Source organism: Petromyzon marinus, chromosome 22 (assembly GCF_048934315.1).
Source record: "Petromyzon marinus isolate PM22_M1 ecotype Great Lakes invasive population chromosome 22, UKy_Petmar_22M1.pri1.0, whole genome shotgun sequence".
In the NCBI taxonomy this organism is placed as follows: Eukaryota; Metazoa; Chordata; class Hyperoartia; order Petromyzontiformes; family Petromyzontidae; genus Petromyzon; species Petromyzon marinus.
In genome coordinates, this window is record NC_133688.1 from 19,830,617 (window position 1) to 19,855,897 (window position 25,281).

Sequence of the window (25,281 nt, forward strand, 5' to 3'; positions counted from 1 at the left end):
GCGGCGTGCGGCGAGGGACGGGAGAGAGACGAGGGTGGTGCTGGTGGTGGTTGTGGTGGTGCTGGTGGTGGTGCTGGTGGTGGTGGTGGTGCTGGTGGTGGTGCTGGTGGTGGTGGTGCTGGTGGTGGTGGTGCCACCCCCTGCTGCTGCCCCCCCTGCTGCTGGGCAGCACCAGCAGCAGGGGGCAGCAGCAGTAGGAGAGAAGAGCAAGAGGTGGAGGAAGAGGAGGCGCGGCGTGTGGTTGGCGGTGTGTACGGCCTCGTGTTGACATGGCAACACGTAGCAGGCTTTCGCGACCAATATTATTCACGATGAATGTTTTTGGGTTGGATCGCGTAAGTATGAATACGTCGGAACACTCCACCACCCGACAGGGTCAGTGAGGTTTGTCACGTTAACAACGCGCCAATAAGTTTACTACTTCAGCCCACCGGTGTGTTGGAGAGTCAATCCACGACATTTGCAATCTGAGTAGTACGACGTTTCGCTGGTAATTGCATCCAGCATCATCGGGCGATTTGCCACAATAGTGAAGCAATCCCCCTGCTTGCAACAGCATCGCTGTCAACCCATACGGTTTGCCCCGCATTCTTGTACGGGGAAATTGAGTTTTCAGGTCCATACGGTCTACAGCCGTTTCGATATGGGCACCATAAATCTACGTGAGTTTGTGCATTCGCATATCAAGTAAGCAGCAGCATCAGCATGCAATATCACAGACAGTAAGCATGATAAGTAGCATCTTTGACGCCAATTTTCAAAATGAGTCCGTTTTAGTAAAATAACGTGTGTCGGTTTGTGTTTCGTCCTCGTAATGGGACTTTGTAAGACGAACGTTGAGATTTATAAGGTTACGGGGTGACCAATAAGGTGTGAATTGGTCTGTAATAAAATAGGGCACTGATAAGGAGTTGACAGGTATGCAACAGCAGTACATGGCGCAAAGTAAAACAAATTTGAAAGGCAAAGGGGCAGCCCCTGAGACTGCTGCTGGTGGTGATGGTGGTGGTGGTGCTTCAAGCGGTTCCACTCGAGGGAGCTCGATAGATCCCCTCTCGAGGGAATTCCCTGCGGCTAGTTTGGTTGATATTGATTGTTTAAGCGCGTGGCACATTCTGGCTATGTTCGGGACCAGGGTAGGTAGCAAGGCAGGGACCAGTTTGCTCCAAGCGCATTCCAACGTCGTGCCAACGTTGCAGTATCCTGGTCGGGGACGTGTGACGTGAGAGGGGGGACACGGAGAGAGTCGAGGGGGCCCCGTTTCATACACGCTACCGGTGCCCCCCGACATCAAGCCCAGTGGATTATTCGTCCTGTGAAGAGTCAAAGTGACCTTCTGCTCAAACGAGCCCTGAAGCGGTGTTCATCTCCCGTTTGCCGCCCTGAGTTACTCGTGAAAATTCCACATTCTTAGGACCGGGGGCGAGTCTATCCACAGGGCAAGCGCCGTCAACTTCCCCGCAAAGTGGTACGCGTTTTATCGACCCCGGGGGGATTGCGAGCCGCTCGCTCGACTGCACACTGTTTGGTTTATGTGCTTTGAAGAAGGGCCGTTGCCCGAAACGTCGCCAATTATACATGTTACCTTTGAAGGGCAAAGTGACGGACGTGTTCAGCTGTTGGTCTAGGGTTTGAAGTTCTTTTGAGAGCTGCGATCAGATGGAAACATGCGTTAAGATTAATTCGATTATTTGGCTGCCATACATTTCCACGTGATAAGACAATTCATTGAGCTATCATTTGTGGCCAGGTCGCTTCTGAAAAGAAGAAAAGAAGCGACCTGTGGACCAATCAGTTTCAAAGACAATGCATATATTATATTATTGGTGATTTCGGTAAAGTCACGTAGAAGGGAAATAATAAAATCATAAAAATAAAACAATACAATTCTCACGAATATCAGTTCCTGCAGTCACGAAAGCTTTAAATCGAAAAATGCATAAATTATTATCATCAGAGCATGTTATTGTGTGTTTGCATGTTCACCACAAGTACGTGTGGTTAATGCAGAAATTATTCCTTGAAAAGCGATTCTGTTTGGTGTTTTAACATCTTAACACCTGTTTTATTGCCAGAAAGGGTAACACCTATTCTTATATCTTGATTTGAAGCTTTCGTACCTGCAGAAATCCATACTATTTGGTTCTTTCAGTAAAGTCATGTAGGTATAAAATGCAATAAATCACGACGTTTCGGGCGCACAACAAGCGTCCATCATCAGCGCTTGTGTTGCGCCCGAAACGTCGTGATTTATTTTATTTTATACCTACGTGACTTTACCGAAAGAACCAAATACTATTATCATATTTTCAGACTGGCAAGAAAGGTCCCATATTAGAAACTATTAGCTTAGTGGGCCTTACCTGGTAAAGTAAAATAGTTTAGTTTAATAAAAAAAATAGTTATTTCTTATACGTTGCACTCCTATTGTGTTATATTCTTGGTTTTTTCGATAAAGTCACGCAGAAGGGAAACAACACAATAAAAATAATAATTATTGTTTTATATTTTTATTATTTTATTGTTTCCCTTCTACGTGACTTTACCGAAAGTACCAAAAATATGAATCCCTGCAGTCACGAAAGCTTAAAATCCTATTGTGTTGTATTGTTTGTTGTTGTAACTTCCCGATCCCATGCCCCGACTGGACATCTGTTAAAACAAAGAGCTTTATAGCTCATCGTATTCCTCCTGCAGTATAAATAAATATTCTGATTCAGATTGACTTTGGGTCAAGTTTTAGGCCTAGAGTTTAAGTTTCGAGCAGCGTTAGCACAGAAGCGCTCGTTAGGACACTATATTCGCATTATACTCGTATAGGAAAAAATACTATATATAATTCAATGGAAATCGTTTTATTATTAGCTTTTAATTTCCTCTATTGGTATAATCCTCGGCACACCATGTGCACATCAGGGGATGGATTGTAATTTGCGAGCTGTGTTTTTTATCTTCTATTAGATACCTTTCAAGACCGGATTATGATGCTGCCACTGTGGCCCAATGGTCAGCGCACTGGACTTGCAGTGAGTTCAGAGGTCGCCGGTTCAACTTCATCTCCCGTCGCGGCAGTTGAAAACAATGGGATCGATTGCTTGTCCCTCGTGCGCGTGCGGGTTTTCTCTGGTTACTGCCGCTTCCTCACAAATGTAGGCGTGCATGTGTCGGCTGAAAACAACTTCATATGTAAGGGACCGCAGAGCTCGGGAAACTGTTGGTGTCGGAGCACCACCTGGCTGGTGCTGCTGCTGCTGCCTTCCCGCTCAGCTGTGGTTCCTCCTCGCAAAGAATGTGCGGGGCATTACACATTTAAATGATTGTTACATTATATAATAGCGCAAATGTCTTAAATACCCTTGTCGCCTCTGTCCACCGTACGTTTATAAATGGGTACACCATGGTCGGTAGTCGATCGGCAGGTGGGTCGCGTGCGGTAGGGTAAAGTGTGGGTACCCACAGCCTTTCCAAGGCGTCTGGCCACTGGCAAACATCTAATTCTAGAGTTTCTCTGTAGAGTTACCTCTAAGTGGAGGCCTCTTCTGCCGGCAGTGGCGAGAGCAAGGAATTGCAGGGCTGAGCTTTTACCCTTCAAAGCAACCCTAATTGTCACAGCTATACATACGCGGGAGGTATTTTGAACTTCTTTCGCACCATACATCTCTAACCGTGCTAATCGGAGGTGCTGGGAAGGACGACAAACTAAACACAAAACGCAGTTCTAAATTAATTAATTTAGCGCGCTGCTCTGCGAACTTGGCGACCCGAGGTGGATTCCTTCCCGTTCACGGCACAACACCGGTGCGTAATATCTCAACTGGTCCTGGGCCTCCCCTAGTTCGACTCATCCTCAAATCAGTATCTGATGCGATGTGTGAACATCACACCTGGGGAGACAAAGGCGGCCTGGTGTGGTGCTATCCACCCACCTACTCGTGCGCTGTGTCGGCCTTTATCGGTGCTACTCGCCAACAGCGCTTGTTAAAGGCTATCAGGGCGATCTTCTGTCTTCCGTGTACGTTTCCGTGCTGCAGCGTTGAACGGCCGCTGTTCACGGGCGGGCTTTGTTGAATAATATCACAACATGGGCTGTCCTCGAATGGCCACTGCACGCCACGGCCCCCCGATGCGACACGCGAGACGTGCGGCACCTGCCTGACAAAAAAAACGCTTATCGAGGACAGTGCCAATAATATAAAGGGGCCAGAAATAAAAATAAAAACGTTAATATTAAAAACTGTTTTTTACTTGCATAGTAAAGTAATTGTATTTTTTCATTTGCTATACAGCCAGATAATACGACAAATCGCTAACTTTAAACACCCAGTCGTTCGTAAAAGTTGAAGGCAGTATAGTACTATAGTAATAGAGCAAGTGCAGAATCACTGAACCGGAATTGATAGCTTGAAAGCATTTAGCGCGGGCCCCTTGAAAGTGCGGGGCCATAGCTACATATGTAGCTACTTTTGCTACTAGGAGAATCCGTCACTGATCGAGGTCGTGGCCTCCTTTTTCGAGACGCGATGAGACGATTTGATCCGTTGCACTGATGAATCCCGTTCAGCTACTTGATCGGGGCTATTCTGCACGGGAAATCCGCGATTGCTGCAAGAGGCATCAGCAGCAATGCCAACGCAACACGCGAGTGAAGATTGCAGTAAACCACAACAGCAAGGATACTGTTTCAGGAACTCACAGGCGTGTGTGCCAGCCAATGGGACACACTCCATCAACCGGTCATCTATATAAACAAAAAATATATATGTATTTAACCTGTGAAGCCACTCAGCAGCTATGCAGCTTTATTTCAGAAGCGACCTGGCTACCACAAAGGATAGCTCAACGAAGTGGCTAATCATGTGGACGACCACGGGCAGAGGGACATCCAAAACTCCAAATATACAGCAGGCGTCAGGGTCGGAATCGGGATCGAACCCACGACCTCCTGTGTGCCAGGCGAGGTAGTTAACATCTCCTAGCTACCGTGCCCGACATTGGTTGCAACCTCACAAACTAATTAGACACTGTTTTTGGTTAGGGACAGTGCTTTGCACTTTCCATTCATAAGTTCAGCTTTGGAAGAAATAAAACACTCCAGGAGCTTATTGGGTTTATTTATAAGTCACCCAGCGCATCTTTCACACGTATAAAAACACATTCACACTTTTAAAATAACATTTCCTTTTATACAATTGTGCGAGTATATACCGCTGGTTGCAAGTCCGCCCAGCGGTATTCCCATGGCTCCACACCATGCCCAGTCGATTGGCCGGGTCGAGCGTGGCGATGGGGTAAAGTGTGGGGACTCCCAGCTCTCCTAACACCACCTGGCCAGCGTGGTAAGAGTAGGCCCTTCCGCCAGCAGTGGCGTGAGCGAGCACTTGCAGGGACTGCGCCTTCAAGGGGCGGCTGGGCTTGTAGATGTTGTGTGTAAGAAACAGCGGTTACTGTTGGTGTATTTATATATATTCATGTAGAGCATTTCCTGTCACGAGATTTCTTCGAGGCTTTTCAAGCTGAATGTCATCTCAGAGAAATGCCTCCTCTTCCACAGCGCCGCACCTTTTTGTCCCAATAAAAGGCCCATAACAATTTTCGCAAGATCACCGCATTATGGTCGCCCTTTGTACGGGACAGACCGGTTTGTATACGTGGGTAGCTCTTTGCGAATCCGCTACTGGATTAAGGTCTCCCAGCGCCGTCGGATTGGGTTTTTTTGTGTTTCACCATTCATCACCACACTGGTCAGTGTAGGTTAGTGAAGGCGGGGAAGCATAATGGATTGTTCTGCAGTGCCCTCTCATGCCCATAGCACGGCACGGTGGTTACCCATGCAAGCACTGTGCAGGGTCAACCCAGCTTAGCTGCTGGCATCTGATAGCGATTGGTTGCATTTTGTTGATGAGACCACTGGTATAAACCGGTTTAAGTGTCAACAGTATTGACCAATTTAACGCCGTTAGCTTTCGCGGACAATATTATTCATAATAAAGGTTTTTTTAGGGTAGATCGCCGTAAATATAAATGTGTCATTAAACCCACCACCACCCGACACAGGCAATTAGTAAGGTTTGTCACGTAAACAAAACATGCCAATTAGTGACTGCTTCAGTACACCGGTGTACTCAAATCGTTAACGTTGTGGGTTTACTCTCCAACATATCCGCGTGCTGAAGCTGTAACGAATTGGCACGTTTTGTTTGCGTGACAAACCTTACTCGTTGGCTGTGTCGGGTGGTGGTGGGTTAACGATACATCGATGTCTACGTGATCTAATCCAAAACAAAGCTTTTATCATGAATGTTTGACCAAAACTATTCACGTCAAGACCATGTTCATTCATTACCCAATAATAATTTACAGCCCCTTTGCGATAAATGCCTCCCCAAAAGTGTGTCGATCATGGGCTTTATTTTAACCATACTGTACATTCACTTAAACCAAAACTCAAAGTGCACTGAGCCTGGCGCCAGCGCCTTGGTGACGTCGCCGCCACTTAGTGACGAGAGGGGCTTCTTGTTGTTGTTGTTATTGTTGTTGTTGTCATTGTCGTCGCTAGCCATACTTCACCGTGGGGGTTGGCTCAGATATCGCTGGGAAACGAACTCACGTCGCTTGCTTTCTGAGCTTCGTACCTTAACCACTGCACCACCGCTAATCTCCGAAAAGTTGAAATTATTTACTTCCCAAAATCTCGGAAAGTAGAAGCCGTAAAAAAATACTACTATTAATTCGGTCACAAACGATAGTTGTGAAGTAGATCTCGCGTATCCCATGTAAAAGCGCTTCTCATCACTTGTTTAAATGCCTAACCCCACCTGCATAAGTGGACTCTTCTTATCCTCGCCCCCCCATTGAAGAGAGGCATAATGGTCGAGTCCAACTTGGCAGTTTACCCAACACAGCACACGCACACACGGAGAAAGACACACAAACTCTCTATCTCTCTCACCCCCCCACACACACACAAACTCTTTCTCTCTCTCCCCCCGACACACATATCTCTCTAACCCCACCCCACACACATTCAAACTCTCTCTCTCTCTCTGTCGTAGATTTTTGGATTCCCCCCGCTGTGTTCACCAGACGCACGCACGCACGCGTTGCAGGGTCATCCCTGAGTGTGTCCAGCCGGTGTTTCCTCCTCCACCTGGTTGACCATCGGCTCGACAGAGGGTGTCCACCTCCTCCCTCCTCGTGCTGCCTGCTCACAGGTGTGCATCGGTGACTCGGCGCTCAGGTGAGAAGAGGTCGTGATTGTGGCTGGCGTGACACATCCGACGGCCGGGACTTTCATGTGGCGGTACACGTTGTGTGGCGCAAGCTAAAGTGTGGGGGTGCGTGCGCGTGCGTGCGCGTGCGTGTGGATCGTGGAGGGGGTGGCGGCGGTAGCTGAGTTGTTAGCACACTGCGCTACGAGCCCAGCAATCCAAGTTCGATTCTCGCTCACGGTCAATAACAGTGACGGCGAATATATTAACCGGTCCTGGGCCTCCCGTAGGTGGACTCAGCCTTAAATGAGTAGCCGGCGCTGTGTGCGAAACATCAGCACTGGGGAGACAAAGGCGGCCGAGCGTGGTGGTGGCCATCCAACCCCCTCGTGTGCCCGTGGCGGTCTTCACGTGTGCTCACTAACAGCACTCGCCCTAACAGACTGTTAAGCCTATACGGGTGATCTGTATAGTTGTCTTTTTTAACTTCTTTCGCACCGTACGCTGCCAACCGTGATAATTCGGAAGTGCGTGCGGTGCTGGTGGCACCACCGCTCGCTTGAGTGCCCCATGCCACATGCAATAGGCGCTCGCTAACAGCGCTCGCTCGAAACAGCAGCCTTTCGATTAGCACGGTTGGCTACGCACGGTGCGAAAGAAGTTCAACATACAAACAAAATCGCCCCCCCCCCCCATCAGCGTTGGTGTACGGTGCTATTTCAGGAATATTTTGATTGTTTTTTTTGCTGGATTTTCTGTTTACACAGTCACATAATCACTTTAAGATGTTTTCTTGTTCGTGTTTTTTGTTTGTTGAAGTTGCACCCGATTCAAGAGCCGAATGGCTCACAGGGCTATACCAAATAAATAAACTATGAAACTATGAAACAACAACAACAACATTGCATCCAGCGTACAGTGCCGAGCATTGAGCTGTTGCTGTTTGTGGGCGGAGTGGGACGCGGCGTTCAGGTGAACCGTGGAAGGAATGCGGGAGAGTGAGGACCCTTGAGTGGATGCACAGCCACAGTGAATTGCGACTTTTATCATGCCCTTTGGGCCGTTCGACTTGTGTACACAAGTCCAGCCCCGCAGCCCCCACCCCTCACCCTCCGTGCCCCCCCTCCTCTCACCACCCTCCGTGCTCGACGTATGAGCGAGTTCAAATCGTGCACAATCAGCAGCACCTCCGTTCTACGTCATGCTGTCAGCCGTCGTGTGCACCGGTTACAAAGTGCGCCAAGAAGCGCTGGGAGAGAGGTGCGCGCTTGGGGTTGCGTTGCGAGACCGGGAGAGGAACTCGCGGATCAGAGGACACACGCATGCGAACACCGATAGCGCCTTCCTATATAGAGAGGATCGCAGAGCTTGGGGATGGGACGAACGGGAATTTGGTGCCGGATCACCGCGTGGCAGCTGCTGCCGCCCGGCTCCCCGCTCGTCTGCGGCTTCACCTCCTCTTGGCGCCTCTTGGGTCGTCCTCTCTCTCTCTGTCTCTCTATAATATGCACGTCGACTCGTGACGGCGGCGTTACGAGTCGACGTGCATATTATACAGACGGCATTCACAGGCAAGTGGCCTTGGGTTGGACGCGTCACGGCTGGAATGACGGTAGCGCTCGGTCGAGACTTGCGCCGGAGTGACAGTCAAAGGAGGCCGACTCGCTCGAGAGGACATCCACAGCGGATAACGGCTACCTCGGCTTTCCACGCCAAGATAACGCGGTCAGCATTTGTGTGAGCAAGCATCGGCAGATGGCTCACTGGCACATTGCGGCAAGGCTAACCAAACTGGCCTCGACTGCTGCTGCTGCTTAGTTAGCAAACGCAGTGCAGTTCAATGCTCCGTATCCGTCATTCGATCACCCACTTTGTCCCTCGCAGGACAGCTTTTGCATATCCGCCTCGCAGCGGACCGAGCTATGGGCGGATATGTGAAATAAAGGTCGGATTTGTGGACGTGTATGGGTAGATTCGCTGGGTACAAGTCAGACGCCGCACTGCTGCGGACGTGTTGGCAGTGGTGCGCGAGGTTTAGGACGCAGCGCCACGTGTGGGGACGTGGATACATCACGGCTGATGATGCCGATGATGACATATAAGGGACAGCAGAGCTCGGGCAATTATTGCAGGTGTCTCCCGCAAGCGGTTAATGCATCCTATTTATCCGTAGACTTTTGTGGATAGCGGGAGAGTTTGTACTGCAGCCTTTCCAATCACCACCCCCTCCCGTTGATTCATGCACAACACATTTTGGATGTATTTTTTTCCCACGAATAATTGCGGATAATAGGATCTACCAACAGCGGCCCCCTCCGCCCAAATTGGCAGCTAATTAGCCTAACTGTGATGACAACTGCATAGGGAGGGGGGGGGGGTGTACCCGCTTATTCATTCATTGGTGTACCCAAAAAAACCTAGATCTGTGTACGGTCAGCTGTGTTTACAGAAGCATTGTGATGGTGGATTTAGTGTGTGTGTGTGTGCTGAAAGCCCATTCCTTAAGTGCTTTAAATTGTCCACAGTGAACCCTGATTTGTGACGAAGGCGGTGACATTGGAATGGGTGTGAGTGTTTTCGGCTGGGCGTGTGGTGAGTGTATCAGGTGGCATGGTCAGTACATGGGTGTGTCTGCATGTGGATAAGTCTGATTCCCAACCGTGGGTAACATCGCTGGCGAGTGATACCCGAACCAGTTCTGGGCCTCTCCTAGATGAGCTCAACCTCCAATATGCAGCTGTTATCGTGTGCAGATGAGAATCGGAACTGCTGACGATGCTTGCTGTGCCGCTCTCTATTGTGCAGTGCCGGCCTTAATAGGTGCTCGCTAACAGCACTCGCCTTCAACCATCTGTACGGCCGTGCGGGGGATTTGTAGCTTAGTGATGGTACTGTACGCGGGAATGCGTGGGAGCGAGTTATTGAGTGGTGGTGACTTTGACCTGGGACCAGCGCGAGTGACCGTGCGCGTGCGGCCGCTTTGGATAGGTCCTCATCGTCAATGCCCTTCGCGTCACGACGACTCGCCATCGCTTCCTTCCTCGTGCTAGACCACCCTGCTGTTGTGTGCGCCGCTCAACACAAACGCGCCAAATGCTGCTCTGGCAGTCTCACCCCCACCATCACCACCACCATCATCACCACCATCATCACCACCATCGCCACCATCATCACCACCATCACCACCACCATCATCACCACCATCATCACCACCATCATCACCACCATCGCCACCATCACCACCACCACTACTAGCATCAGCACCACCACCATCATCACCATCACCACCATCACCACCATCACCACTACTACCATCACCACCACCGCCATCAACCACCGAGCTCCAGGTATTTCCCGTGCGGCTGAGTCAACCCGCGTGTGTCGACTGTTAGCCGTGACGTGACCGGGGGCTCCTTGTCGCGGGAGACGACCGCGCGAGTTGTTCACGAGCCGCCTGCTCAGACCTGTTCCTTGCTCTGCGAGCCATGGCAAGGGAGTGTGGGGCGTGCCAACCTTGGGCGCTGCCTTTTTGGCCAAGTTTCTTTCGAGTCAAAGGGACCGACCCCTCCGTCCTCTTCGCAGACAGACAGACAGATTATATTTGTTTTGGTGATTGTTCTATCTGTTCGCCCTCCGACCATGCAGTTTACCCCCCCCCCATCGCCCTCTCAGCGCCGCGTCACGAGACAAAGATTCCATTTTCGGAACTCTCGCGAGAGCGCAGCCCCTGTTAAGAGAGCGGCCCGTAGACGTGGATATCGCAGAGCTACCTCGGACATCCCTTCGCACACGGCAGGGTGAAGCGACCTTCCAGCCACTCTGCCACCGAGCGTGACATTCGTCGCAAGTGTCAAGCCCATGTATTTATTGTAATAATAAGAAATGGAATTTAGTCATATTAAGAGCAGAATCATATAGAGTGTAAAAAAAAATGTGTGTGCATTTATTGGTGATTGGGCTGAGAAAATCAACTCGTGGGGTTGGAATACGCAGTTGAATCACGGGTGGCTGAAACCTGAATTCGAACCCAGGCCCTCAGTGGTGCCAGAACAGGGTCTTTGTGTGAGTCTATGGTTCTCTGTGTGAGTCTACGGGTCTCTGTGTCAGTCTATGGGTCTCTGTGTGAGTCTATGGGTCTTTGTGTGAGTCTATGGTTCTCTGTGTGAGTCTACGGGTATCTGTGTGAGTCTGTGAGTCCATGTTTTAGTCTATGGGTCTGTGTGTGAGTCTATGTGACTCTCTTTGAGTCTATGGGTCTCTGTGTCAGTCTATGGGTCTCTGTGTGAGTCTATGGGTCTATGTGTGAGTCTATGGGTTTCTATGTGAGTCTATGTGTCTCTGTGTGAGTCTATGGGTCTTTGTGTGAGTCTATGGTTTTCTGTGTGAGTCTACGGGTCTCTGTGTGAGTCTGTGAGTCCATGGTTTAGTCTATGGGTCGATATGTGAGTCTATATGTCTCTCTTTGAGTCTATGGGTCTCTGTGTCAGTCTATGGGTCACTGTGTGAGTCTATGGGTCTATGTGTGAGTCTATGGGTCTCTATGTGAGTCTATGTGTTTCTGTGTGAGTCTATGGGTCTCTGTGTGAGTCTATGTGTCTCTGTGTGAGTCTATGGGTCTCTATGTGAGTCTGTGTCTCTGTGTGAGTCTATGGGTCTCTGTGTGAGTCTATGGGTCTCTGTGTGAGTCTATGGGTCTCTGTAAAACTAGTTTGTGACCGAGTTGAGAACCCGCTTTCATTACGGGCGGCCGAGACCTGGACTCGAACCCATGGCTTTCGGAGACGCCAACTCGGCGCTCTGACCTCCGGTGTGCCACCCCGGCCACGCGACTCTCCGTTGCGTGGATTCTTACGAGCGAGAGAGGCCCGTGCATCCCTCGCGTGCGGAGGAGTGTTACGTTTCAAGGTATCTTAGAACTCGCTGAGATAATATTTTCGAGCCCTCCGTTGATTTACCGTCAGTTCGCCGGTGCTGGGCGGACCGTTCTCCGTGCGTTCGTTGTCGTGACAGCTTCTTTATGTATCGGCTGCGAGTCCGCTGATTTATATTGCTGTGCTGTGAAATTAGCTGCGGGGGGGTAGGTGGGGCTGGAGGTGGGGGGGGGGCGAGGTTAATGTTTACAAATAATAAATCAAATTCTTGAGATGAACTGGAAGAGGTTAACACAATAACGACACTTCGCCTACCTTCTACCTTTGATCAAAGCCCCGAGTCAGCCTGAGCTCAGCTGGATGCTGCTCTCTCTCTCTCTATGCTGCCCCCCCCCCATATTAATTCCGTAACCGCCCCGCTCCCCCAGTCGTCCGTGCTGTCGACTCCCTGATGAGCCTGCGTTCAAGTCCAGGCTCCAATGCCAGATGTTTCGGCCACTGCCTCTAACCGACTCTGTCTCTCGCTCTCGATAGGATAAATATTCCCGCTGCCTTCTGGGCAGCGTCTTGAGATGCGGTCGCATTTAATCGCTCTATGAACCCACGTTGCATTGTGTTGCATAAAGGGGAATGATCATATACTAATGTCTATTTAACGAGAGGATAAAGGAACTCAAACTGGAGCTGTGTGAATGCCGTGCCTCCTGTAACCTCTCCAAGCGTGTGTGTGGGTGACCTGCTAGTCTCATTATCGCGATTGGCTACGTACGGTGCGAAGGAAGCTCAACACACCATCACAGCAATTCGTCCAACAACCCAATTTTTTCAAAAATTCAATAATAATATCCAGAGCTGTGTCAATCCACTGCTGGACGAATGACCTCCCCATGCTGTGTGTCTGTCGTGGGGGTTTAGTTTGACTATACTTCTCCACACCGGTTTAGTGTGAGAGTTGTCGAGTGGTGGTGGACGGGGGGGGGGCGTGGTGGAAGGCGCAGAACCGCTTCTGATGTCACTCAGCACCGACGTCGCCCGAATCGAACTCGGCACGCTGAGGTCCCCGTTCGGCGCGGTGCGCTAACCACTGCGCCACTACTCCACCCGCCGTCGGGGCTGGCCCTACGACAGACGACGGGTTTCAAGTCCTGCAGCTGCCCGATAAGCTCTGCCGTGTGCTGGCGAAAGCGATTTGTCAAAGAAGGGAGGCTCCGACCATCACTCACGGCAGCTGATGCCGCGGTCCAGTCGCCTGTTTGTTAGTGCGTTTGTTTTCTTGATTAGCCTGCGCGTTGAGTTAGAAGCATCTTGTGGTCGATGGAGACTCACCCACCACGGCCACCGGGAATGTGGAATTTCCACCCGAGGCTCAGTGAGGGCTGTGCGCGCGAGATGAGTGCCGTCACGTGTTTGATGCGGCAGGAAGTCGCCTTTGAAGTTGGCCGCTTGGTTACATTTCTCTCACTCCTACCCGGGTCACTTTAGTTGAAATAAAAAAATAAACATCTCAGTTTTTTGGGGTTAGATCGTGTAAAGATATAAATGTGTCGTTAAACTCGCCACCACCCGACACATCCAATTAGTAAGGGTTGTCACGTCAACAGAACACGCGATCTAACCCAAAACAACCTCTGTTATGGACAACGAATCTCATCAGATTCTCGCCTGTCTGAGCAAGGGGCGTTCGCGTCTATTTGAATGGATAAATGACTCATGCACTTAGATTATTTTGCTGCGATGAATGTCCACACGATAATCCACTTTGTAGAGCCATCATTCGTTGGCCAGGTCGCCTCTGAATAATAAGCTAATAGATTATTATTCTTATAGCTACGAACCCGGCGACCTGAGTTGGATTCTCGCTCACGGCCAACACCAGTGACGATTGTCCGAACCGGTCCTGGGCCTCCCCTATGTCGACTGAACCTCAAATCAGTACCTGGTGCGGTGTGTTAACATCGCCACGACGGAAACAAAGGCGGTCGGGCGTTGTGCTGGCCACCATCATAGGTGCTCGCTAACAGCACACTTGCCCCAACAGTCTGTTAAGGCTATACGGGGGATCTTTGTGTACGGTGTGAGTGTGTGCGCGCGGGAATGTGTGTGCGTAACAGTATATGTGCTGGTAGTGTTGTTCGTTACATTGCGCAATGAGCGTATAACCTTACGCTCGATGCACGACCACGGCTAACATCAGCGGCGAGCGGTTTCTGACCATTTTGGTCAACTCACCCCTAAACGCGAACCGCGCGCGGTGCGTGAAACATCGACAATGGGGAGACAAACGCGGCCCGGGCGTGGTGGGGGTGACGGCTGCCTCGCCACCCGCTCGTGCGCCGTGGCGAACTCAATAAGCGCTCGCGAACGGCACTTTCCCTCAATTTCCTTTCCCCCAATTCCTTCGTGTGGAACGCTCTTCCGTTCCGATGTTAGGACGCCGCTGGAGCTATAATGCACTTTTAAATAACCTCGATTGAAAACTCACTTCTTTGTTGTCTCTAGTTTGGTGCCCTTCCCCCGCAACTCCGATTGCCACGGTTGCCTACGTACGGTGCGAAAGAAGTTCGGCATACATCAGCGCGTAGGCTTCACGGGGAAGGGTCTCCGGTATTTAAAATAAATTAATTAATATTACATCCACACCGTGCTCTCTCCCCGGAGGGCTGAACGGAGACGCGCCACGCCCAGCGCCTCGCCCGCCACGCCCGCCCGTCCGCTCGTCCACTCGCCCCACCACAACCACAACCACCACCACAACCACCACCACCCACCAACCTCCCCCCCCCCCCCGCGTCCAGCGGAAGGGTCGCGTAAGGTCGAGCCGGAGGGACGCACGTCCCGGCGAGGCTCGTTCGAGCCGGGGTTTTGGGACGAGCTCGCCCGCAAGTCGACGTTTCGTGCCCCACAGCCCCCGAGGGTTTGGGGCTCACCCCTTCGCTCGGCGATGGCTGCTGGTTGTTTTCAGTACGTTCGCTCTTCGCATCGTTCGCGTCGCGCGCGGCTGCCGTCACGGCGCTACGTTCCGCGTCAGCTAATAAGGGGGTTTCAGTTTCATTCATTTGGTATAGCCCTGTGAGCCATTCGGCTCTTGAATCGGGTGCAGCCGCAACGAACAAAAAACTAAAACATGAACAAGAAAACGTCTAAAAGTGACTATGCGACTGTGCAAACAGAGAATCCAGGGGAAAACAGCAAAATATTCCGCAAAAAGCATCGTACAACAACGCTGTGTGCAAATAGCATACGACGTTTCGATTTCAACACAAGCAATCATCATCAGGTACAAATGAAAGAGAAAAAAACCTAGTAAACCTCGAAACGTATTGCAATACAACACAGAGAGTCGGCAAACATAACAGTCAACACCCCACCTGGTTGATTACGTTCTTCCAAAGATTGCTCAATTTGAGAGACAAAACACAGACACGGAGACATATAGACAGAGAGAGATACACACATAGACACACAGAGAAACAACGCCTCTGTGTCGAGGCCTTAAATAGAGAGAGAGGGGGGGGGTAGAGAAATTAGCAAGTCAATGCAAGGCCATAACCATGGAGTCAACATTGGGGGGGACAACATTTTCTCGGGGGTCTGGGGTCCCCCCCCCAGAAAAAATCTAAATTTGAAAACTAATTTCCTGCCATTTCCTGCTTAAAATATTTAAAAAATTCACTAACACACGGGATGGATTTTTTTTATTTGATACAATGTCTAATAGTGTATTGTATTACATTGCTCTGTTTTTTATTTTTTACCTTTTCTTGTTTCAAAGTATGTAATGGCAGAGATGAGGGTTTCATAAAGTACAACGCAATCATATAAACATAAATCTATGCATTGTTATATGAAGACAAGTCCAGATTTTGTGGCCAAGGTTTAGCAAATTGTTGTTTTTATTAACATAGCATAGCAATTATTATTTTTAACAAATATTTTTATAGCAATATATTGGGGGGGACATTTTGAGCTTATTTGATTATTGTTTTTTCCTTTGTTTTACCCAATTAAAGCAATTTTAATGTGATTTTAAACATTTTGCCAGTTTGTTCCTGCAGCCACTTAGGAATGGAATACATCAGAAACATTGAAGGGGGTGAGGGGGTTGGGGGGGAGAGGATTTGCACCAGCAGTGAGAAGTTACAGGACAACAACATCAACAACATTAGCAGCAGCAATGCAATCCATCGAAGGTTCATCGCCCATCGAGATGAGCAATATCCTCGAAGCGTTTGCATTCGGTATCGCCCTGGTAACATCTCCTGTCCACACGCTCGACACGCGCGCCATTGGTCCGGCTGCGTTTACATCGTAATTGTAAATCAAGTGTCACGCTCAAATCCCCAGGTTCAACTTTCCTTCCTGTGTGCCAACCGTGACAGCTCCAAGCCGACGTTCATTCCACTACACCGCACATGCACCTCCTAGTCCTCCTCCTCCTCCTCATTCCCCTCCTCATCCTCACCCTCCTCCTGCTGTCTCTGCTTGAGTGATTCCACACTTCCACCCTCTCCTCCCCAATGCACCGCGCGGCTCTTTCCGTCTCTAGGTTGCAGAAACGCCGTAATGTTTTTTTGGCTGCGAGCGTTGGAACTTTTCCAAAACAAAACTCGGGGTCGTTCGGAACGAGCGCGTACACTTTACGTGTGCGCGTGTGCGCGTGTGTGTGTGTGAGTGTGGGGAGCGGTAGTGTAGCGGTCAGCACGCTGCACTACGAGGTCGCTACACAAGTGACGATTATCTGAGCCGGCAAGGGGGCCTCCCCGAGGTCGACTCAGCTTCAAATGAGTACCTGGTGCGGGAGACAAAGGCGGCCGGGCGTGGTGCTGGCCACCCACCCCCTCGTGTGCCGTGCCGGCCTTCATAGGTGCTCGCTCACAGCACTTGGTCCGAAAGTCTGTTAAGGCTATACGGGGGGGGGGCTTTGTCTAAGGTGTGGGGAGTGGTAGTGTCTTGGTGAGCGCACTGTGCTACGAACACGACGACCCGAGGTCGATTCGTTCCCGCTCATTGCACAACCTCGGTGACGAATATCTCAACGGGTCCTGGGCCTCCCCTTAAATGGGCACCGAGTTCGATTGTGTTTACGTCACAAAGGTGGCGGGGCGTGGTTCATTGACACGCCACTCCATTGTGTGCTGTTGACGTTCGTCGGTGTTCTCTAACAGCACCCCGCGTGTAGGGTATATGGCCTGCGTGGGGATCTTCGTTGTCGTGTGTGTGTGGGTACGGTGGAGCGGCGGCGTAGTTGCTTAGCATGCTGCACTGTTGACCCGGCGATCTGATTTGTTATGGACATGCTGACATTGGTATGAATGTGCGTGAGTGAGTGCATGTGTTGGGGTGAGTGTGTGGCCGTGCGGGAATGTGTGTGCGAGTGTGTGTTGGGGAGCGGTGGTGAAACGGTTAACGCACTGTGCTATGAACTCGGCCATCTGATTTCAATTCCCAACGACGGAACAAGAATTAATCACTGGTGAATGCTTGAACTGTTCCTAGACCCTCGGCTAAGTTTACTCGGCCTAAAGAATGAGCACCTTACATATGCAGAAAGGGCGGGGAAGTGATTCCCTCTACTGTGTTGACCCGGAGGTCACTTGAAGGGATCTCTGAGTTAGCTCTGTGATATTCAGTTCTGTGGTCCGTTCTCTACTGCTGTGCGAGAGATCTGAGCCGGATGCTTCCGTCTCATGAGGTGGCACTGGTAGCACAATCTGGATCCAAATTGGGAGGTGGTGTGTGATAAAAAAAACATTTGTTACATTTTAAAAATAAAATAGTATTGGTGCGATGTCTAAACATCAGCCGTGTGGCAACAAAGCCAGCCAGACGTGGTGGCGCTCGCTAACAGCACTTGCCCCACAAGCCTGTTTAAAGATGCACGGGGAATATTTATCTTTATTATATATGCGTGTGTGTGTGTGTGGGCACTGGGGCGAATATTTGAAGCGGTCCTGGGCCTCCTCTAGGTCGACTCAGCCTTAAAGGGGTACCTGGTGCTGTGCGTAAACATCAGCACCGGGGAGACGGCCGAACGTGGTGCTGCTGGCCACCCACTCACCTCGCGTGCCCCTGGCGGGCCTCATGAGTACGATTCGCGGACAGCACTTGCCCCAACAGTCTGCACAGGGCTACAAGGGGGATCTTTATCTCTCTTGCGTGTGTGTCAGCGTGGAACGCACGGCACGGTGGGGGTGTGCGTGGGGGGCGGTGTGGAGGGGTAGGGCAGAGCGGGAGGGGGGGGTTATAGGTGCCCCGAGGTAGGGGGGTTGGAGTGAGGGAGTCATCAGTCATTAGAGCAGAGATGTTCACATCCACAGGGACGACCGGCCCGGCCCGGATCTAGTCAAACGAGAAAAAAGTTGCGCTGCCTCTCAACGCGTGGTGTGGGGGGGGGGGTCTCGAGGTTTTTGAATTCGCGGCCTAAATCGCCTCGGTGTGCGTGTGATGCAAGTCGGGAGCGGTGGCGCAGTGGTTAGCGCGCTCCTTCCACGGGCCGTTCACTGACACAACGCAGGGTGATCACGATTCGGCGATCTGAGAGGCTTTCGGAAATGGGCATTGTTTTGTATTTATCGCTCACCAAGCCCGCACAAGGGACCAGTGTAGTGAAGTATGGTCAAGCAACCCGCGCGACTGACGTGGCATGGCGAGGCTTCGTCCAGGGGGTGGGCTTGACGGGGGGGGGGGGCTCCTTGTCTCCTCCGCGTCATTGAAGCGACACTGATGGCCCAGATGGGAGGTCTGTGTGCACGTACAGTTGAACGTCTTTCGCGCCATACGCTTGGGTCCCCCCTCCTCACCCCTCTGGATGTTGATGTTGGCAAGCCGCCATCATCGAACCATTCGGCCTGAGTTATCACAAGGCTCGGCACACTAAACTAAAACTATTTATTTTATTTTACCAGGTAAGGTTCACAGAGCTATGTTGCTTTTTTTTCAGAAGCGACATGGCCACAAATGATAGCCCAACGAAGCGGCTTATCACGTGGAAACGTAGAGCATCCACATGCTCTGAACGCACGTGGATAACATCCACGCGACCACGGGGGAGAGAGAGAGAGAGAGACACGCCAACTCCAAATATGCAGCAGCAGGCGTCAGGGTCGGGATGGAACCCACGACCTCCTGCACACCAGGCGAGGTCGTTAACATCTCCGAGCCACCGTGGCGCCCCACGCGTGCCCTCGGCGCGCCGTGCGGGTTTCTGGCGAGGAGTCTGCAGCCAATTTACGGATTTCTGAGCGCGCGGGCGGGCGGGCGGGCGGGCGGGCACTGCCGCTGAACCTTGGAAGCGCTTTCATGTTCCTGTTGGGCTTCTGGCGGAGTGAGTGGGGGGAGGAGGCTGAGGCTGCGGTGGTGGTGGTTAGAGGCAGTCGCCCCCCCCCCCCTCCAACAACAACGGAGGGCAGAGGAGTGACGCTCACAACAACGAGCGGAACGCCAGGCGGATAAAATACAGCGAGTTCACACAGTATGGGGCACGTCTGGTGTGCATCTGCCAGTCATCTCAGTCTATCGACCCATGGCACCTGGGTCTGTTCCGCGACCTCCCGCCAGCAGCGAGCCTTCAGCATTTCACGTCGCCTCAAAGTGCACGTGGCCTGGCGCAGCCGTCGTAGGCGACGTCACCGCCATTCAGTGGCGAATGGCGCTGTCGGTGGGCGACACCGCGAACTCACCCGACCCGGCACGACGCCGCGGGAACGTCCCGGCGATAATCGCTAAGGAACGTGCGCGGCTATGGCGCAGCGTGCCACGTGTGGCGTGCGTCCAGATAGCCAATCCGCAGCTGGATGAGGGGGTCTCACCTCCCCCGCGCCCTGCGGGGTCGTGCGTGGCGGGGTACGAGAAGACCGTCGTGCCGAGCTGTGTGGTGAGTGCGGCTCGGTGGAGGCGGACTGTTTGCACCCCCGAGGCACAAAAACTGGGACACGTCAGGGACACAGCGAGAAGAGAAGTGTAGAGACCTCCCTGCGAATGCATCGTCTTGAGTGCTGCATTCATTATTATTATTCATTTAAAAATATTTTTGCAACCAAAACTGCAGGACTTTAATGTCCCTGGGAAGACTAACATATTTCCCAGGACAGCTGCTGCTACCTCCTCAACAATGATAATAATCCTGGAGAAAAAGAGACAGGTGCCAACCCCAAATTAAAACAATTGACGTCTGCTGCACTACCCTCTGCTGCGCGTCAAATAGCCCGACAGCAGCATATAACACCTGTTCCTTACCGCATAGCGCTCGCCCATAACGAGCGGTAATTCAGGCTGCTTTTTCCCTGCTGAGCTTCCAAGATATCACGAACATCGATCGCATGCCCGCGTGCTTCCGTCGTGGGCGGCATTACGATAGCTGACGATGAGCACTGATTGAAAGCGAATCCTGTTCGCCTTCGTCTGGGCCCACGTGCTATGCCGTTGCTTCTCAACATCAAGTGTTGTGCTTCAACGACGTGCTTTTCCCTTGCCACCCATTGTTTGTAAACGTTAAAGGTGACGTTGGCTGTTTGCGTTTCAGCCTGCATGGAGTCCTCATCGCAAACTTCCCCGCGCGGTGTATCTCTGTTTGCTTGAGAGGGCGGGGGTCCGAGTGGGTGTGGAGGGCCTTGAAGGGCCCCGGCGTGTGGCTGTGTTTACCGAGACGCCGACACGAGCTGGCACCGATGAGACGGGACGGAGAGTGCAAACGCAATGAGTGCAACGGAGTGAGACGGTACAACAGACGAGACTAGCAGTCCGCAGTGGCGTAGCGTGGTGAGCATTGGCCCTGGTGCACGGACTGAAATGCTCCCCCACCTCTCCCTACGCTGTGGAATCCCACCGCAACCGGCACAGTTGGGGGGGGGGGGGGTCTGTAGTGCAGTTCCACCGCCTTCACACTCAATAGCTACGCCACTCAACAGGGACGGACATTTACAAACAGGACAGACGGCGCAGATGGATGGGGGGGTCGATTCGAGCTCGGCGAGGCCTGGTTGATACCGCAGGGGTGGATTAACCGTGGCAACACCCCACGTGGTAGCCGTCTGCTTCACTCGCAGCAGAGGGTGAAGACGCCGCGGTGTCGTTCACGACAGTGAGGCCGTCGCGCATGCCCGCGTCGCGGTCCGAATTCGTAAAATAAAATCGTAACACGACTCAAATTTGCAATATGCCCCGCAGATTACTCCGATCGGAATTACGCACACACACACGGCGACCAACTGCGAACACTTTGGCAGGACGCTCTTGAGAAAGAGTCGCGAGGCTCGGCGAGCATTGTCCCGCATGGGCAGACATGCAGGATGATAAATAATTATAACAAAAGATGCTTTCGCCGTAAGCCGGTCCGGCTACAAAGGAGAGCGCGCGAACGCGAGCTGACACTTTCTGCTGGACTACTAAAGTTGGGGCCGCGAACGGTGGTAGAGAGGCGTGCGCGTCACTTCAGAGTTCTTCAAAGCCGTACAAGACTTCCGTGAGACTCACGCGCCGGCCTAAATAATGACTCAATAAGCGTGCGATGTATGCATTGCGTCATTTACTTTTGGACAACATCCACTGTATATTATTACGTTGAATCATTCTACTGTTATGCTAATGTTGAAATACAGCCGACACGTACAGCCCTTTGTCAATCCACTGCTAGACGAGAGTCTTCAATCCACTCGCTCATCAACAGCCAAAGTGATTTTTGATTTACATTTACCTAGGAACAGCCTCACTCAAGACGTCTCTGCAGGGTGGTGCTGCTATATGTATGCGTGGTGAACTTCTTTCGCACCGTACGTTGCCAACCGTGATGTAGATTTCACAGTCGGTGGATGAGAGAGAGAGAGGGGGGGGTGGGAGACGATGCGGATGAGGCTTTGCGTTTTCCCACTTAGGCTGCAGCAATGGGAAATCTGCCCCGTGACAGCAGCACGGACGCAACGGCCTCCTCTTGCCTCCTCTTGCGAATAACGCCACGGGACCTTTAGCGTCCTCCGCTGAAGCAAGCGGCGCGTCTATATTGTTTTACAACGAATGCTGTGTGCGGCGCAAAAAGAAGTCCAACATACATACAATACACAGGCACCCTTATCATTCTGTATATTATTATGATACTTAAAAGCACGACTACTCCGTGTGAAAGACTGCAAGGATCCCTTCCCTTTACGTGCACCGGGCCCTCTCCGCACATTAATTAACCCCACACACCCACCCACATACACACAAACAACAACCGCCATTCGCCACTAAGTAGCGGTGACGTGACCACGACGCTTGTGCCAGGCCATGTGCACCTTGAGGCCACGTGAAGTGTCGAACGCCCGCGGGCAGGAGGTCACGGGGCAGACCCAGGTGCCACGTGTCGACTGACTGAGATGACTGGCTGGTGAACCACCTGTGCCCCCTACTGTGCCAACCTGCTGTGCTTTAGCAACCCGGCGCTCCGCTCGTTGTTGTGAGCGTCGCTCCTCCACCCTCCGTTGTTGTTGGAGGGCGACTGCCTCCAACTGCCCAGTGGCGTCCGTCACAAGCCTCCTCCACAGAGGCCGATCTTGACACCGCTGGTACCAGTCATCGGCAAGTCCACTCAGCTCCATTAAGGGGGTCCACGTTTCGCAAGCGTAGAGAAGGGAGGGAATGACCGTGGCCCAGAGACCTGAAGCTTAGTGCGGAGCGACAGACCAGGTCGCTTCCACACAGCGTTACGCAACCGATGAAAAGATATTGCCGCTCGACTGATTCGGAGTGAGAACTCTGCTGTTAAACTCACACCCACACAAACACAAACCCACCCACAAACACACACATACCCACCCACACACCCACCCACAAACACACAAAGATAAAAAAGATCCCCCGTATAGCCTTAACAGACTGTAGGGGCAAGTGCTTTTAGCGAGCACCTATGAAGGCCGGAACGGTACACAGCACCACGCCCGGGGGGGGGGGGGCAAAAGGAAATATTGAAATGGGAAATAATGTGTCTGTCAGCCACCGCCGCCACCACCACCACAGCCGCCACCACCACCGTGGAGGATGTTGGATGTTGGGGGGCCCCCTCCCGTGAGCCGCTCCGCGCGTGATGTTCTTCGTGAGTCCCCTGGCGCCCGCGGCCTCGCGCCGTTCAAAACTCCAACCGCTGAGACGTCGGTTTTTTGTTTGAGCCTTTCTTTATTTTAACGAAATAATTTTCAAACACTTATCCCTCATTATGAGACCTCCTTTGCCAGAAACAAGATATAGGAATAGGTTTTACCCTTTTAACTGGCACAAAAACTGACACCTTTTATTGCAAACATGATGCCTTGAATAAAGGTGTCAGTTTTTGTGCCACTTAAAAGGGTAAAACCTATTCCTATATCTTGTTTCTGGCAAAGGAGGTCTCATAATGTAAATGCTCACCCCGAGCCCTCAATACTCTGATAGTGCGCTGTTTTTGAGTTGTACGCCTTTTGGCGTCTTCTGGTCCAACACCAATGGAGACTAGGCTCTAAGAAAAGCTGTCTCGGGTGTGGACCAATCAAATTCAAGGACAGTGCCAATATTATTATCAGAGTTGTCTTTTTTGTTTGCATTTTGACTGCTTGTGTTGTGGTTATTGCAAACATGATGCCTTGAATAAAGGTGTCAGTTTTTGTGCCAGTTAAAAGGGTAAAACCTATTCACTTATCCCTCTTTAACATTATTCGTGTGGGTTTTTTTTACATTTCCGTTCTGCCACTTGTTGCCGTGCGATAACATGGACCACCGCCCATGCCGACGCATCGTTTAGACAGAGCGAGTTCAAATTCTGGTTGGGGCTTGACTCAGCACCCCTCCCCACCCCATCATCCCTCCCTCCGGGGTCGATAAAATAAGAGTACCACGTTGTGGGCGGAAGTTCAACAGTGGTTGCCCCTATATGGATAGACTCGCCCCCGTCGTACGCGTGCGGCATTGCCACCAACGCCTCGGGGCTGCACGCGAGAAATGACCGTCGATTTCAGGATGAATGCACAACTGCACGTGCGTGATTCAGTGGCAGCAATTCGTCGTTGGACGAAATTTGTCGCTTCACGCGACCCCCTTTTCGCGGAACGCTTCTACCGCCGCTCATCAACGGCAGTAGTCGCCGGTTCGACTCCATCTCCAGGCGCGCCAGTTCAAGCGATGGTGCGGCTTCCTTTGATCCCGCTCGCCTCTATCCAGCCAGCAGCACAGATATGCACAGCACCACGGCTATTCGATGGGCAGGTCGCTCGCGTGCGATGGGGGTGAAGTGTGGGTACTCCGCAGCTCACACACGAGCTTGCAAGAGTAGAGCAAATACCCTCCAGAGCTCCCTCGAAGTGGAGGCCCTTTGACGTGGGCGAGCAATTGCAAGACTGCGCCTTTACCCCGTTAGTTCACAGACCCCTTTCCGGATACGCTACTGCGGGTGTCCCCGGGGAGACAAAGGCGGCCGGGCGTGGTGCTGCCCACGCACCCCCTCGTGCGCCGTGCCGGCCTTCATAGGTGCTACTCGCTAACAGCACTTGCCCCAGCAGTCTGTGAAGGCTACATGGGGGGATCTTTGTCTTTGTCCCCAGGGTGACAAAGGGGAAACGTGTGGAACCTGGCTCCGTGTTCGAACCCCGGTGTTGGTGCTGTTTTCCTGGAATGCCGCGAGCGAGGATGGGATGGAGCTCCGCCTGGCTGGGTTTCCTGTCGCCCATCTCAGGCGGTGGGGGGGCGGGGGGAGGGGGCGGGGCTGGGGGCTTTCCTCCGCGGCCCGACCTCGACGAGTGCTGGGGAGCTTGTGTGCACGTGTGTGTGTACGTGTGTGTGTGTACGTGTGTGTGTACTTGTGTGTGTGTACGTGTGTGTGGGGGGGTCGTAGTGTCGTGGTTAGCGCGCTGCGCTACGAACCTAGCGACCTGGGTTCGATTCCCGCTCATCGGCCTACAACAGTGACGATTATCTGAACCGGTCCTGGTGCCTCCCCTAGGTCGACTCAGCCTCAAAATGAGTACATGGTGTGTTGTGTAAATATTGCCACTAGGGAGACAATGGCGGCCGGGCGTGGTGTTGGCCACTCACTTCCTCGTGTGCCGTGCCGGCCTTCATAGGGGGTCGCAAACAGCACTTGCCCCATCAGTTTGTTAAGGCTATACGGAGGATCTTTGTTTTGTCTATGGAGGAAGCTCGTGAAGGAAGTTGGAGGAAGTGGCCCTCCAAAAATAGTAGAGGGCGGAGGAGCGACGCTCACA

The 25,281-nt window shown here is 51.9% G+C and overlaps 1 protein-coding gene across 1 annotated transcript in view; it reads left to right on the forward strand.

The window, feature by feature from the left end:
* The first annotated feature begins 6,864 nt into the window (after window positions 1-6,864).
* Window positions 6,865-25,281, forward strand: part of LOC116944857 (breast cancer anti-estrogen resistance protein 3-like) — a 71,359-nt gene continuing 52,942 nt past the window's right edge. Inside the window, exon 1 of the mRNA XM_032958682.2 lies at window positions 6,865-7,237. The gene's annotated coding sequence lies outside the window, so the exon portion shown is untranslated. The remainder of the gene's footprint in view (window positions 7,238-25,281) is intronic.